The sequence below is a fragment of the Oncorhynchus keta genome, chromosome 18, assembly GCF_023373465.1.
Source record: "Oncorhynchus keta strain PuntledgeMale-10-30-2019 chromosome 18, Oket_V2, whole genome shotgun sequence".
Classification (NCBI taxonomy): domain Eukaryota; kingdom Metazoa; phylum Chordata; class Actinopteri; order Salmoniformes; family Salmonidae; genus Oncorhynchus; species Oncorhynchus keta.
Window position 1 is genome coordinate 34,786,333 of NC_068438.1, and position 13,102 is coordinate 34,799,434.

Below are 13,102 nucleotides of genomic sequence, written 5' to 3' on the forward strand. Positions count from 1 at the left end.
AGTCTAACAACAGAGGTTAACAGGGGGCATGTATGTGAGTCTAACAACAGAGGTTAACAGGGGCATGTATGTGAGTCTAACAACAGAGGTTAACAGGGGGCATGTATGTGAGTCTAACAACAGAGGTTAACAGGGGCATGTATGTGAGTCTAACAACAGAGGTTAACAGGGGCATGTATGTGAGTCTAACAACAGAGGTTAACAGGGGGCATGTATGTGAGTCTAACAACAGAGGTTAACAGGGGCATGTATGTGAGTCTAACAACAGAGGTTAACAGGGGGCATGTATGTGAGTCTAACAACAGAGGTTAACAGGGGCATGTATGTGAGTCTAACAACAGAGGTTAACAGGGGGCATGTATGTGAGTCTAGCAACAGAGGTTAACAGGGGGGGGCATGTATGTGAGTCTAACAACAGAGGTTAACAGGGGCATGTATGTGAGTCTAACAACAGAGGTTAACAGGGGGCATGTATGTGAGTCTAACAACAGAGGTTAACAGGGGGGGCATGTATGTGAGTCTAACAACAGAGGTTAACAGGGGGCATGTATGTGAGTCTAACAACAGAGGTTAACAGGGGGCATGTATGTGAGTCTAACAACAGAGGTTAACAGGGGCATGTATGTGAGTCTAACAACAGAGGTTAACAGGGGGCATGTATGTGAGTTTAACAGGGGCATGTATGTGAGTCTAACAACAGAGGTTAACAGGGGGCATGTATGTGAGTCTAACAACAGAGGTTAACAGGGGCATGTATGTGAGTCTAACAACAGAGGTTAACAGGGGCATGTATGTGAGTCTAACAACAGGGGCATGTATGTTAACAGGGTTAACAGGGGGCATGTATGTGAGTCTAACAACAGAGGTTAACAGGGGCATGTATGTGAGTCTAACAACAGAGGTTAACAGGGGGCATGTATGTGAGTCTAGCAACAGAGGTTAACAGGGGGCATGTATGTGAGTCTAACAACAGAGGTTAACAGGGGGGCATGTATGTGAGTCTAACAACAGAGGTTAACAGGGGGCATGTATGTGAGTCTAACAACAGAGGTTAACAGGGGGCATGTATGTGAGTCTAACAACAGAGGTTAACAGGGGCATGTATGTGAGTCTAACAACAGAGGTTAACAGGGGCATGTATGTGAGTCTAACAACAGAGGTTAACAGGGGGCATGTATGTGAGTCTAACAACAGAGGTTAACAGGGGCATGTATGTGAGTCTAACAGGGGCATGTATGTGAGTCTAACAACAGAGGTTAACAGGGGCATGTATGTGAGTCTAACACACAGAGGTTAACAGGGGGCATGTATGTGAGTCTAACAACAGAGGTTAACAGGGGGCATGTATGTGAGTCTAACAACAGAGTGGGGCAGTCTAACAACAGAGGTTAACAGGGGGCATGTATGTGAGTCTAACAACAGAGGTTAACAGGGGCATGTATGTGAGTCTAACAACAGAGGTTAACAGGGGGCATGTTAGTCTAACAACAGGGGGGGGCATGTATGTGAGTCTAACAACAGAGGTTAACAGGGGCATGTATGTGAGTCTAACAACAGAGGTTAACAGGGGGCATGTATGTGAGTCTAACAACAGAGGTTAAGTCAGGGGCATGTATGTGAGTCTAACAACAGAGGTTAACAGGGGGCATGTATGTGAGTCTAACAACAGAGGTTAACAGGGGCATGTATGTGAGTCTAACAACAGAGGTTAACAGGGGCATGTATGTGAGTCTAACAACAGAGGTTAACAGGGGGCATGTATGTGAGTCTAACAACAGAGGTTAACAGGGGGCATGTATGTGAGTCTAACAACAGAGGTTAACAGGGGGCATGTATGTAGTCTAACAACAGAGGTGGGGGCATGTAGTCTAACAACAGAGGTTAACAGGGGGCATGTATGTGAGTCTAACAACAGAGGTTAACAGGGGCATGTATGTGAGTCTAACAACAGAGGTTAACAGGGGGCATGTATGTGAGTCTAACAACAGAGGTTAACAGGGGGCATGTATGTGAGTCTAACAACAGAGGTTAACAGGGGGCATGTATGTGAGTCTAACAACAGAGGTTAACAGGGGGCATGTATGTGAGTCTAACAACAGAGGTTAACAGGGGCATGTATGTGAGTCTAACAACAGAGGTTAACAGGGGGCATGTATGTGAGTCTAACAACAGAGGTTAACAGGGGGCATGTATGTGAGTCTAACAACAGAGGTTAACAGGGGCATGGTGAGTCTAACAGGGTTAACAGGGGGCATGTATGTGAGTCTAACAACAGAGGTTAACAGGGGGCATGTATGTGAGTCTAACAACAGAGGTTAACAGGGGGCATGTATGTGAGTCTAACAACAGAGGTTAACAGGGGGCATGTGTATGTGAGTCTAACAACAGAGGTTAACAGGGGCATGTATGTGAGTCTAACAACAGAGGTTAACAGGGGGCATGTATGTGAGTCTAACAACAGAGGTTAACAGGGGGCATGTATGTGAGTCTAACAACAGAGGTTAACAGGGGCATGTATGTGAGTCTAACAACAGAGGTTAACAGGGGGCATGTATGTGAGTCTAACAACAGAGGTTAACAGGGGGCATGTATGTGAGTCTAACAACAGAGGTTAACAGGGGGCATGTATGTGAGTCTAACAACAGAGGTTAACAGGGGGCATGTATGTGAGTCTAACAACAGAGGTTAACAGGGGGCATGTATGTGAGTCTAACAACAGAGGTTAACAGGGGGCATGTATGTGAGTCTAACAACAGAGGTTAACAGGGGGGGCATGTATGTGAGTCTAACAACAGAGGTTAACAGGGGCATGTGTATGTGAGTCTAACAACAGAGGTTAACAGGGGCATGTATGTGAGTCTAACAACAGAGGTTAACAGGGGGCAGGTTAACAGAGGGGGGGCATGTATGTGAGTCTAACAACAGAGGTTAACAGGGGGCATGTATGTGAGTCTAACAACAGAGGTTAACAGGGGGCATGTATGTGAGTCTAACAACAGAGGTTAACAGGGGGCATGTATGTGAGTCTAACAACAGAGGTTAACAGGGGGCATGTATGTGAGTCTAACAACAGAGGTTAACAGGGGCATGTATGTGAGTCTAACAACAGAGGTTAACAGGGGGCATGTATGTGAGTCTAACAACAGAGGTTAACAGGGGCATGTATGTGAGTCTAACAACAGAGGTTAACAGGGGGCATGTATGTGAGTCTAACAACAGAGGTTAACAGGGGGCATGTATGTGAGTCTAACAACAGAGGTTAACAGGGGGCATGTATGTGAGTCTAACAACAGAGGTTAACAGGGGCATGTATGTGAGTCTAACAGAGGTTAACAGGGGGCATGTATGTGAGTCTAACAACAGAGGTTAACAGGGGGCATGTATGTGAGTCTAACAACAGAGGTTAACAGGGGGCATGTATGTGAGTCTAACAACAGAGGTTAACAGGGGCATGTAGGAGTCTAACAGAGGTTAACAGGGGCATGTATGTGAGTCTAACAACAGAGGTTAACAGGGGCATGTATGTGAGTCTAACAACAGAGGTTAACAGGGGGCATGTATGTGAGTCTAACAACAGGTGAGTGTATGTGAGTCTAACAACAGAGGTTAACAGGGGGCATGTATGTGAGTCTAACAACAGAGGTTAACAGGGGGCATGTATGTGAGTCTAACAACAGAGGTTAACAGGGGCATGTATGTGAGTCTAACAACAGAGGTTAACAGGGGGCATGTATGTGAGTCTAACAACAGAGGTTAACAGGGGGCATGTATGTGAGTCTAACAACAGAGGTTAACAGGGGGCATGTATGTGAGTCAACAACAGAGGGGGGGCATGTATGTGAGTCTAACAACAGAGGTTAACAGGGGGCATGTATGTGAGTCTAACAACAGAGGTTAACAGGGGCATGTATGTGAGTCTAACAACAGAGGTTAACAGGGGGCATGTATGTGAGTCTAACAACAGAGGTTAACAGGGGGCATGTATGTGAGTCTAACAACAGAGGTTAACAGGGGGCATGTATGTGAGTCTAACAACAGAGGTTAACAGGGGCATGTATGTGAGTCTAACAACAGAGGTTAACAGGGGGCATGTATGAGTCTAACAACAGAGGTTAACAGGGGGCATGTATGTGAGTCTAACAACAGAGGTTAACAGGGGGCATGTATGTGAGTCTAACAACAGAGGTTAACAGGGGGTATGTGAGTCTAACAACAGAGGTTAACAGGGGGCATGTATGTGAGTCTAACAACAGAGGTTAACAGGGGCATGTATGTGAGTCTAACAACAGAGGTTAACAGGGGGCATGTATGTGAGTCTAACAACAGAGGTTAACAGGGGGCATGTATGTGAGTCTAACAACAGAGGTTAACAGGGGGCATGTATGTGAGTCTAACAACAGAGGTTAACAGGGGCATGTATGTGAGTCTAACAACAGAGGTTAACAGGGGCATGTATGTGAGTCTAACAACAGAGGTTAACAGGGGGCATGTATGTGAGTCTAACAACAGAGGTTAACAGGGGCATGTATGTGAGTCTAACAACAGAGGTTAACAGGGGGCATGTATGTGAGTCTAACAACAGAGGTTAACAGGGGGCATGTATGTGAGTCTAACAACAGAGGTTAACAGGGGCATGTATGTGAGTCTAACAACAGAGGTTAACAGGGGCATGTATGTGAGTCTAACAACAGAGGTTAACAGGGGCATGTATGTGAGTCTAACAAGAGGTTAACAGAGGTTAACAGGGGGGGCATGTATGTGAGTCTAACAACAGAGGTTAACAGGGGGCATGTATGTGAGTCTAACAACAGAGGTTAACAGGGGGCATGTATGTGAGTCTAACAACAGAGGTTAACAGGGGCATGTATGTGAGTCTAACAACAGAGGTTAACAGGGGGCATGTATGTGAGTCTAACAACAGAGGTTAACAGGGGCATGTATGTGAGTCTAACAACAGAGGTTAACAGGGGGCATGTATGTGAGTCTAACAACAGAGGTTAACAGGGGCATGTATGTGAGTCTAACAACAGAGGTTAACAGGGGGCATGTATGTGAGTCTAACAACAGAGGTTAACAGGGGGCATGTATGTGAGTCTAACAACAGAGGTTAACAGGGGGCATGTATGTGAGTCTAACAACAGAGGTTAACAGGGGCATGTATGTGAGTCTAACAACAGAGGTTAACAGGGGCATGTATGTGAGTCTAACAACAGAGGTTAACAGGGGCATGTATGTGAGTCTAACAACAGAGGTTAACAGGGGGCATGGTGAGTCATGTATGTGAGTCTAACAACAGAGGTTAACAGGGGGCATGTATGTGAGTCTAACAACAGAGGTTAACAGGGGGCATGTATGTGAGTCTAACAACAGAGGTTAACAGGGGCATGTATGTGAGTCTAACAACAGAGGTTAACAGGGGGCATGTATGTGAGTCTAACAACAGAGGTTAACAGGGGGCATGTATGTAGTCTAACAACAGAGGTTAACAGGGGCATGTATGTGAGTCTAACAACAGAGGTTAACAGGGGGCATGTATGTGAGTCTAACAACAGAGGTTAACAGGGGGCATGTATGTGAGTCTAACAACAGAGGTTAACAGGGGGCATGTATGTGAGTCTAACAACAGAGGTTAACAGGGGGCATGTATGTGAGTCTAACAACAGAGGTTAACAGGGGGCATGTATGTGAGTCTAACAACAGAGGTTAACAGGGGCATGTATGTGAGTCTAACAACAGAGGTTAACAGGGGGCATGTATGTGAGTCTAACAACAGAGGTTAACAGGGGCATGTATGTGAGTCTAACAACAGAGGTTAACAGGGGCATGTATGTGAGTCTAACAACAGAGGTTAACAGGGGGCATGTATGTGAGTCTAACAACAGAGGTTAACAGGGGGCATGTATGTGAGTCTAACAACAGAGGTTAACAGGGGGCATGTATGTGAGTCTAACAACAGAGGTTAACAGGGGGCATGTATGTGAGTCTAACAACAGAGGTTAACAGGGGGCATGTATGTGAGTCTAACAACAGAGGTTAACAGGGGGCATGTATGTGAGTCTAACAACAGAGGTTAACAGGGGGCATGTATGTGAGTCTAACAACAGAGGTTAACAGGGGGCATGTATGTGAGTCTAACAACAGAGGTTAACAGGGGCATGTATGTGAGTCTAGGAGGTTAACAGGGGGCATGTATGTGAGTCTAACAACAGAGGTTAACAGGGGGCATGTATGTGAGTCTAACAACAGAGGTTAACAGGGGGCATGTATGTGAGTCTAACAACAGAGGTTAACAGGGGCATGTATGTGAGTCTAACAACAGAGGTTAACAGGGGGCATGTATGTGAGTCTAACAACAGAGGTTAACAGGGGGCATGTATGTGAGTCTAACAACAGAGGTTAACAGGGGGCATGTATGTGAGTCTAACAACAGAGGTTAACAGGGGCATGTATGTGAGTCTAACAACAGAGGTTAACAGGGGGCATGTATGTGAGTCTAACAACAGAGGTTAACAGGGGGCATGTATGTGAGTCTAACAACAGAGGTTAACAGGGGGCATGTATGTGAGTCTAACAACAGAGGTTAACAGGGGCATGTATGTGAGTCTAACAACAGAGGTTAACAGGGGCATGTATGTGAGTCTAACAACAGAGGTTAACAGGGGCATGTATGTGAGTCTAACAACAGAGGTTAACAGGGGGCATGTATGTGAGTCTAACAACAGAGGTTAACAGGGGCATGTATGTGAGTCTAACAACAGAGGTTAACAGGGGGCATGTATGTGAGTCTAACAACAGAGGTTAACAGGGGGCATGTATGTGAGTCTAACAACAGAGGTTAACAGGGGGCATGTATGTGAGTCTAACAACAGAGGTTAACAGGGGCATGTATGTGAGTCTAACAACAGAGGTTAACAGGGGCATGTATGTGAGTCTAACAACAGAGGTTAACAGGGGCATGTATGTGAGTCTAACAACAGAGGTTAACAGGGGCATGTATGTTAACAGGGGCAGTCTAACAACAGAGGTTAACAGGGGCATGTATGTGAGTCTAACAACAGAGGTTAACAGGGGCATGTATGTGAGTCTAACAACAGAGGTTAACAGGGGCATGTATGTGAGTCTAACAACAGAGGTTAACAGGGTATGTGAGCATGTATGTGAGTCTAACAACAGAGGTTAACAGGGGGCATGTATGTGAGTCTAACAACAGAGGTTAACAGGGGGCATGTATGTGAGTCTAACAACAGAGGTTAACAGGGGGCATGTATGTGAGTCTAACAACAGAGGTTAACAGGGGGCATGTATGTGAGTCTAACAACAGAGGTTAACAGGGGGCATGTATGTGAGTCTAACAACAGAGGTTAACAGGGGGCATGTATGTGAGTCTAACAACAGAGGTTAACAGGGGGCATGTATGTGAGTCTAACAACAGAGGTTAACAGGGGGCATGTATGTGAGTCTAACAACAGAGGTTAACAGAGGGCATGTATGTGAGTCTAACAACAGAGGTTAACAGGGGGCATGTATGTGAGTCTAACAACAGAGGTTAACAGGGGCATGTATGTGAGTCTAACAACAGAGGTTAACAGGGGCATGTATGTGAGTCTAACAACAGAGGTTAACAGGGGGCATGTATGTGAGTCTAACAACAGAGGTTAACAGGGGCATGTATGTGAGTCTAACAACAGAGGTTAACAGGGGCATGTATGTGAGTCTAACAACAGAGGTTAACAGGGGGCATGTATGTGAGTCTAACAACAGAGGTTAACAGGGGGCATGTATGTGAGTCTAACAACAGAGGTTAACAGGGGCATGTATGTGAGTCTAACAACAGAGGTTAACAGGGGGCATCTAACAACAGAGGTTAACAGGGGGCATGTATGTGAGTCTAACAACAGAGGTTAACAGGGGCATGTATGTGAGTCTAACAACAGAGGTTAACAGGGGGCATGTATGTGAGTCTAACAACAGAGGTTAACAGGGGCATGTATGTGAGTCTAACAACAGAGGTTAACAGGGGGCATGTATGTGAGTCTAACAACAGAGGTTAACAGGGGGCATGTATGTGAGTCTAACAACAGAGGTTAACAGGGGCATGTATGTGAGTCTAGCACAACAGATGGTTAAACAGAGGTTAACAGGGGGCATGTATGTGAGTCTAACAACAGAGGTTAACAGGGGGCATGTATGTGAGTCTAACAACAGAGGTTAACAGGGGGCATGTATGTGAGTCTAAACAGACAGGGGGCATGTATGTGAGTCTAGCAACAGAGGTTAACAGGGGGCATGTATGTGAGTCTAACAACAGAGGTTAACAGGGGCATGTATGTGAGTCTAACAACAGAGGTTAACAGGGGCATGTATGTGAGTCTAACAACAGAGGTTAACAGGGGGCATGTATGTGAGTCTAACAACAGAGGTTAACAGGGGGCATGTATGTGAGTCTAACAACAGAGGTTAACAGGGGGCATGTATGTGAGTCTAACAACAGAGGTTAACAGGGAGCATGTATGTGAGTCTAACAACAGAGGTTAACAGGGGGCATGTATGTGAGTCTAACAACAGAGGTTAACAGGGAGCATGTATGTGAGTCTAACAACAGAGGTTAACAGGGGGCATGTATGTGAGTCTAACAACAGAGGTTAACAGGGGGCATGTATGTGAGTCTAACAACAGAGGTTAACAGGGGCATGTATGTGAGTCTAACAACAGAGGTTAACAGGGGGCATGTATGTGAGTCTAACAACAGAGGTTAACAGGGGGCATGTATGTGAGTCTAACAACAGAGGTTAACAGGGGGCATGTATGTGAGTCTAACAACAGAGGTTAACAGAGGGCATGTATGTGAGTCTAACAACAGAGGTTAACAGGGGGCATGTATGTGAGTCTAGCAACAGAGGTTAACAGGGGGCATGTATGTGAGTCTAACAACAGAGGTTAACAGGGGGCATGTATGTGAGTCTAGCAACAGAGGTTAACAGGGGGCATGTATGTGAGTCTAACAACAGAGGTGAACAGGGGGCATGTATGTGAGTCTAGCAACAGAGGTTAACAGGGGGCATGTATGTGAGTCTAACAACAGAGGTTAACAGGGGGCATGTATGTGAGTCTAACAACAGAGGTTAACAGGGAGCATGTATGTGAGTCTAACAACAGAGGTTAACAGGGGGCATGTATGTGAGTCTAACAACAGAGGTTAACAGGGGGCATGTATGTGAGTCTAACAACAGAGGTGAACAGGGGGCATGTATGTGAGTCTAGCAACAGAGGTTAACAGGGGGCATGTATGTGAGTCTAACAACAGAGGTTAACAGGGGGCATGTATGTGAGTCTAACAACAGAGGTTAACAGGGGGCATGTATGTGAGTCTAGCAACAGAGGTGAACAGGGGGCATGTATGTGAGTCTAACAACAGAGGTTAACAGGGGGCATGTATGTGAGTCTAGCAACAGAGGTTAACAGGGGGCATGTATGTGAGTCTAACAACAGAGGTTAACAGGGGGCATGTATGTGAGTCTAGCAACAGAGGTTAACAGGGGGCATGTATGTGAGTCTAGCAACAGAGGTTAACAGGGGGCATGTATGTGAGTCTAGCAACAGAGGTTAACAGGGGGCATGTACGTGAGTCTAACAACAGAGGTTAACAGGGGGCATGTATGTGAGTCTAGCAACAGAGGTGAACAGGGGGCATGTATGTGAGTCTAGCAACAGAGGTGAACAGGGGGCATGTATGTGAGTCTAACAACAGAGGTTAACAGGGGGCATGTATGTGAGTCTAACAACAGAGGTTAACAGGGGGCATGTATGTGAGTCTAACAACAGAGGTTAACAGGGGGCATGTATGTGAGTCTAACAACAGAGGTGAACAGGGGGCATGTATGTGAGTCTAACAACAGAGGTTAACAGGGGGCATGTATGTGAGTCTAACAACAGAGGTTAACAGGGGGCATGTATGTGAGTCTAACAACAGAGGTTAACAGGGGGCATGTATGTGAGTCTAACAACAGAGGTGAACAGGGGGCATGTATGTGAGTCTAACAACAGAGGTTAACAGGGGGCATGTATGTGAGTCTAACAACAGAGGTGAACAGGGAGCATGCAATAGGAGCAGGAACATGTTGAAGATGAGTCGAAAGCAACATCACCTGGAGCATGACAATGTAAGTAGCGATGCAGTTTAACACGGGCGTGCATGTGAGCCAGACTACACAGATTAGTTGGAGAGTGTACGAGAGCACATGGGCAGATTTCAAAACAAGCGTGCACGTGAGCCTTGAGAAACATAATGATGTCAGTCACCTGCCACACCACCTAACTTATGGGGTTTCAGACATGGAAGAGCCCCAGACCCAAACCTGAAGAGAGTCTAACAAAAAGTGACATTTTAAAAACCACGGGCCTGAGGTGCCAGACTACTACACAGACAGAACGACCTGGCTCCAAAGTCATTGTCTTTCTCAACTCTCTCAGCCAGCCGGGTGGCTTATATTCCAGACAAAACAGACAGAGACGGAGTCACAATCAGAAAGAAAGTGACAATTTCCAATCCTATCATGCAATGGCAGCTGGCCCAAAACCGAGACAGACTCAAAATAGACGTGTGAGATTAAACAATGAATCCTGTTGTCTTCAACCTGCTCAGAGCGTTAGCTCTCTGACGGGTTTGAATGACATTTGAATAAGCCCGTGAACAAGAGGATCTGTTTTTGTGAATAAGGGCGGCAGGTACAGTATGGGACGTTCTAGTGGTGACGATCGTCTGTGTATAGGTCATGTGGCGGCCACCGCATAGCATTGGTGTCACAACGGCGATCAAGTCACTGTGTTACAATGTCTGTACATAGCCTGTACATATTCTAACAGCAGTCAGAACATCTGACAGAGAAACCTAAAGCTTAACACTTATAGACCAACGGTTCAATTCAAGGCCAAAGGTTATGAAATCGCCATCTTATGGCTCAAAGCTGTGTACTACAGTCTACAACCGTCTGTCTAATGTTTCAATGGGATCAATTGACATGCAATAGGGCAGACGACAACGACTCAATATCCAAGTTCTCTATACACTAAACCTATAATCAATCACTACAGAGCAGGCCGATTCAATTATCACGGTCCAGGAGTGCATCAAGTAAATGGACTCCGGCCAATCAATGATATTAATTGAGCAATTAACTGAACAGAAAACAAGCAAATCTTTGGTAATTGCTGCACCTGCGATAGAGCCTATTTGTACACTCATTCTACAGGCTATATTACATCACATTAGTATAAGAAATAAATAGTCCATTCAATTCCATCCAGGTCCATAAGCGAACGCTACAGCTGAATCAGACAAACTAATACCACTATCAATCTGAGTCTTAACACTCTGCTCCATCTGCACGGCTCCTAACGTTACGCAACAGCTGAATCAGACAAACTAATACCACTATCAATCTGAGTCTTAACACTCTGCTCCATCTGCACGGCTCCTAACGTTACGCTACAGCTGAATCAGACAAACTAATACCACTATCAATCTGAGTCTTAACACTCTTCTCCATCTGCACGGCTCCTAACGTTACGCTACAGCTGAATCAGACAAACTAATACCACTATCAATCTGAGTCTTAACACTCTGCTCCATCTGCACGGCTCCTAACGTTACGCTACAGCTGAATCAGACAAACTAATACCACTATCAATCTGAGTCTTAACACTCTTCTCCATCTGCACGGCTCCTAACGTTACGCTACAGCTGAATCAGACAAACTAATACCACTATCAATCTGAGTCTTAACACTCTGCTCCATCTGCACGGCTCCTAACGTTACGCTACAGCTGAATCAGACAAACTAATACCACTATCAATCTGAGTCTTAACACTCTGCTCCATCTGCACGGCTCCTAACGTTACGCTACAGCTGAATCAGACAAACTAATACCACTATCAATCTGAGTCTTAACACTCTGCTCCATCTGCACGGCTCCTAACGTTACGCTACAGCTGAATCAGACAAACTAATACCACTATCAATCTGAGTCTTAACACTCTGCTCCATCTGCACGGCTCCTAACGTTACGCTACAGCTGAATCAGACAAACTAATACCACTATCAATCTGAGTCTTAACACTCTGCTCCATCTGCACGGCTCCTAACGTTACGCTACAGCTGAATCAGACAAACTAATACCACTATCAATCTGAGTCTTAACACTCTGCTCCATCTGCACGGCTCCTAACGTTACGCTACAGCTGAATCAGACAAACTAATACCACTATCAATCTGAGTCTTAACACTCTGCTCCATCTGCACGGCTCCTAACGTTACGCTACAGCTGAATCAGACAAACTAATACCACTATTAATCTGAGTCTTAACACTCTGCTCCATCTGCACGGCTCCTAACGTTACGCTACAGCTGAATCAGACAAACTAATACCACTATCAATCTGAGTCTTAACACTCTGCTCCATCTGCACGGCCCCTAACGTTACGCTACAGCTGAATCAGACAAACTAATACCACTATCAATCTGAGTCTTAACACTCTGCTCCATCTGCACGGCTCCTAACGTTACGCTACAGCTGAATCAGACAAACTAATACCACTATCAATCTGAGTCTTAACACTCTGCTCCATCTGCACGGCTCCTAACGTTACGCTACAGCTGAATCAGACAAACTAATACCACTATCAATCTGAGTCTTAACACTCTGCTCCATCTGCATGGCTACTAACGTTACGCTACAGCTGAATCAGACAAACTAATACCACTATCAATCTGAGTCTTAACACTCTGCTCCATCTGCACGGCTCCTAACATTACGCAACAGCTGAATCAGACAAACTAATACCACTATCAATCTGAGTCTTAACACTCTGCTCCATCTGCACGGCTCCTAACGTTACGCTACAGCTGAATCAGACAAACTAATACCACTATCAATCTGAGTCTTAACACTCTGCTCCATCTGCACGGCTCCTAACGTTACGCAACAGCTGAATCAGACAAACTAATACCACTATCTATCTGAGTCTTAACACTCTGCTCCATCTGCACGGCCCCTAACGTTACGCTACAGCTGAATCAGACAAACTAATACCACTATCAATCTG

General features: G+C 45.5%; 1 protein-coding gene and 1 long non-coding RNA gene across 7 annotated transcripts in view; one reads left to right on the forward strand and one right to left on the reverse strand.

Moving 5' to 3' along the window:
- The window catches only part of slc36a4 (solute carrier family 36 member 4), a 354,139-nt gene that overhangs the window by 85,842 nt on the left and 255,195 nt on the right, over nt 1-13,102 (reverse strand). The window lies entirely within an intron of this gene.
- On the forward strand, nt 8,702-10,188 carry LOC127908750 (uncharacterized). Of its 2 annotated transcripts, none has more exons than XR_008068299.1 (3): nt 8,702-8,899; nt 9,085-9,380; nt 9,418-10,188. It is a non-coding gene; the product is annotated as an uncharacterized LOC127908750 (long non-coding RNA). The 2 variants fall into 2 exon arrangements; XR_008068300.1 differs by having other exon boundaries at nt 9,085-9,343.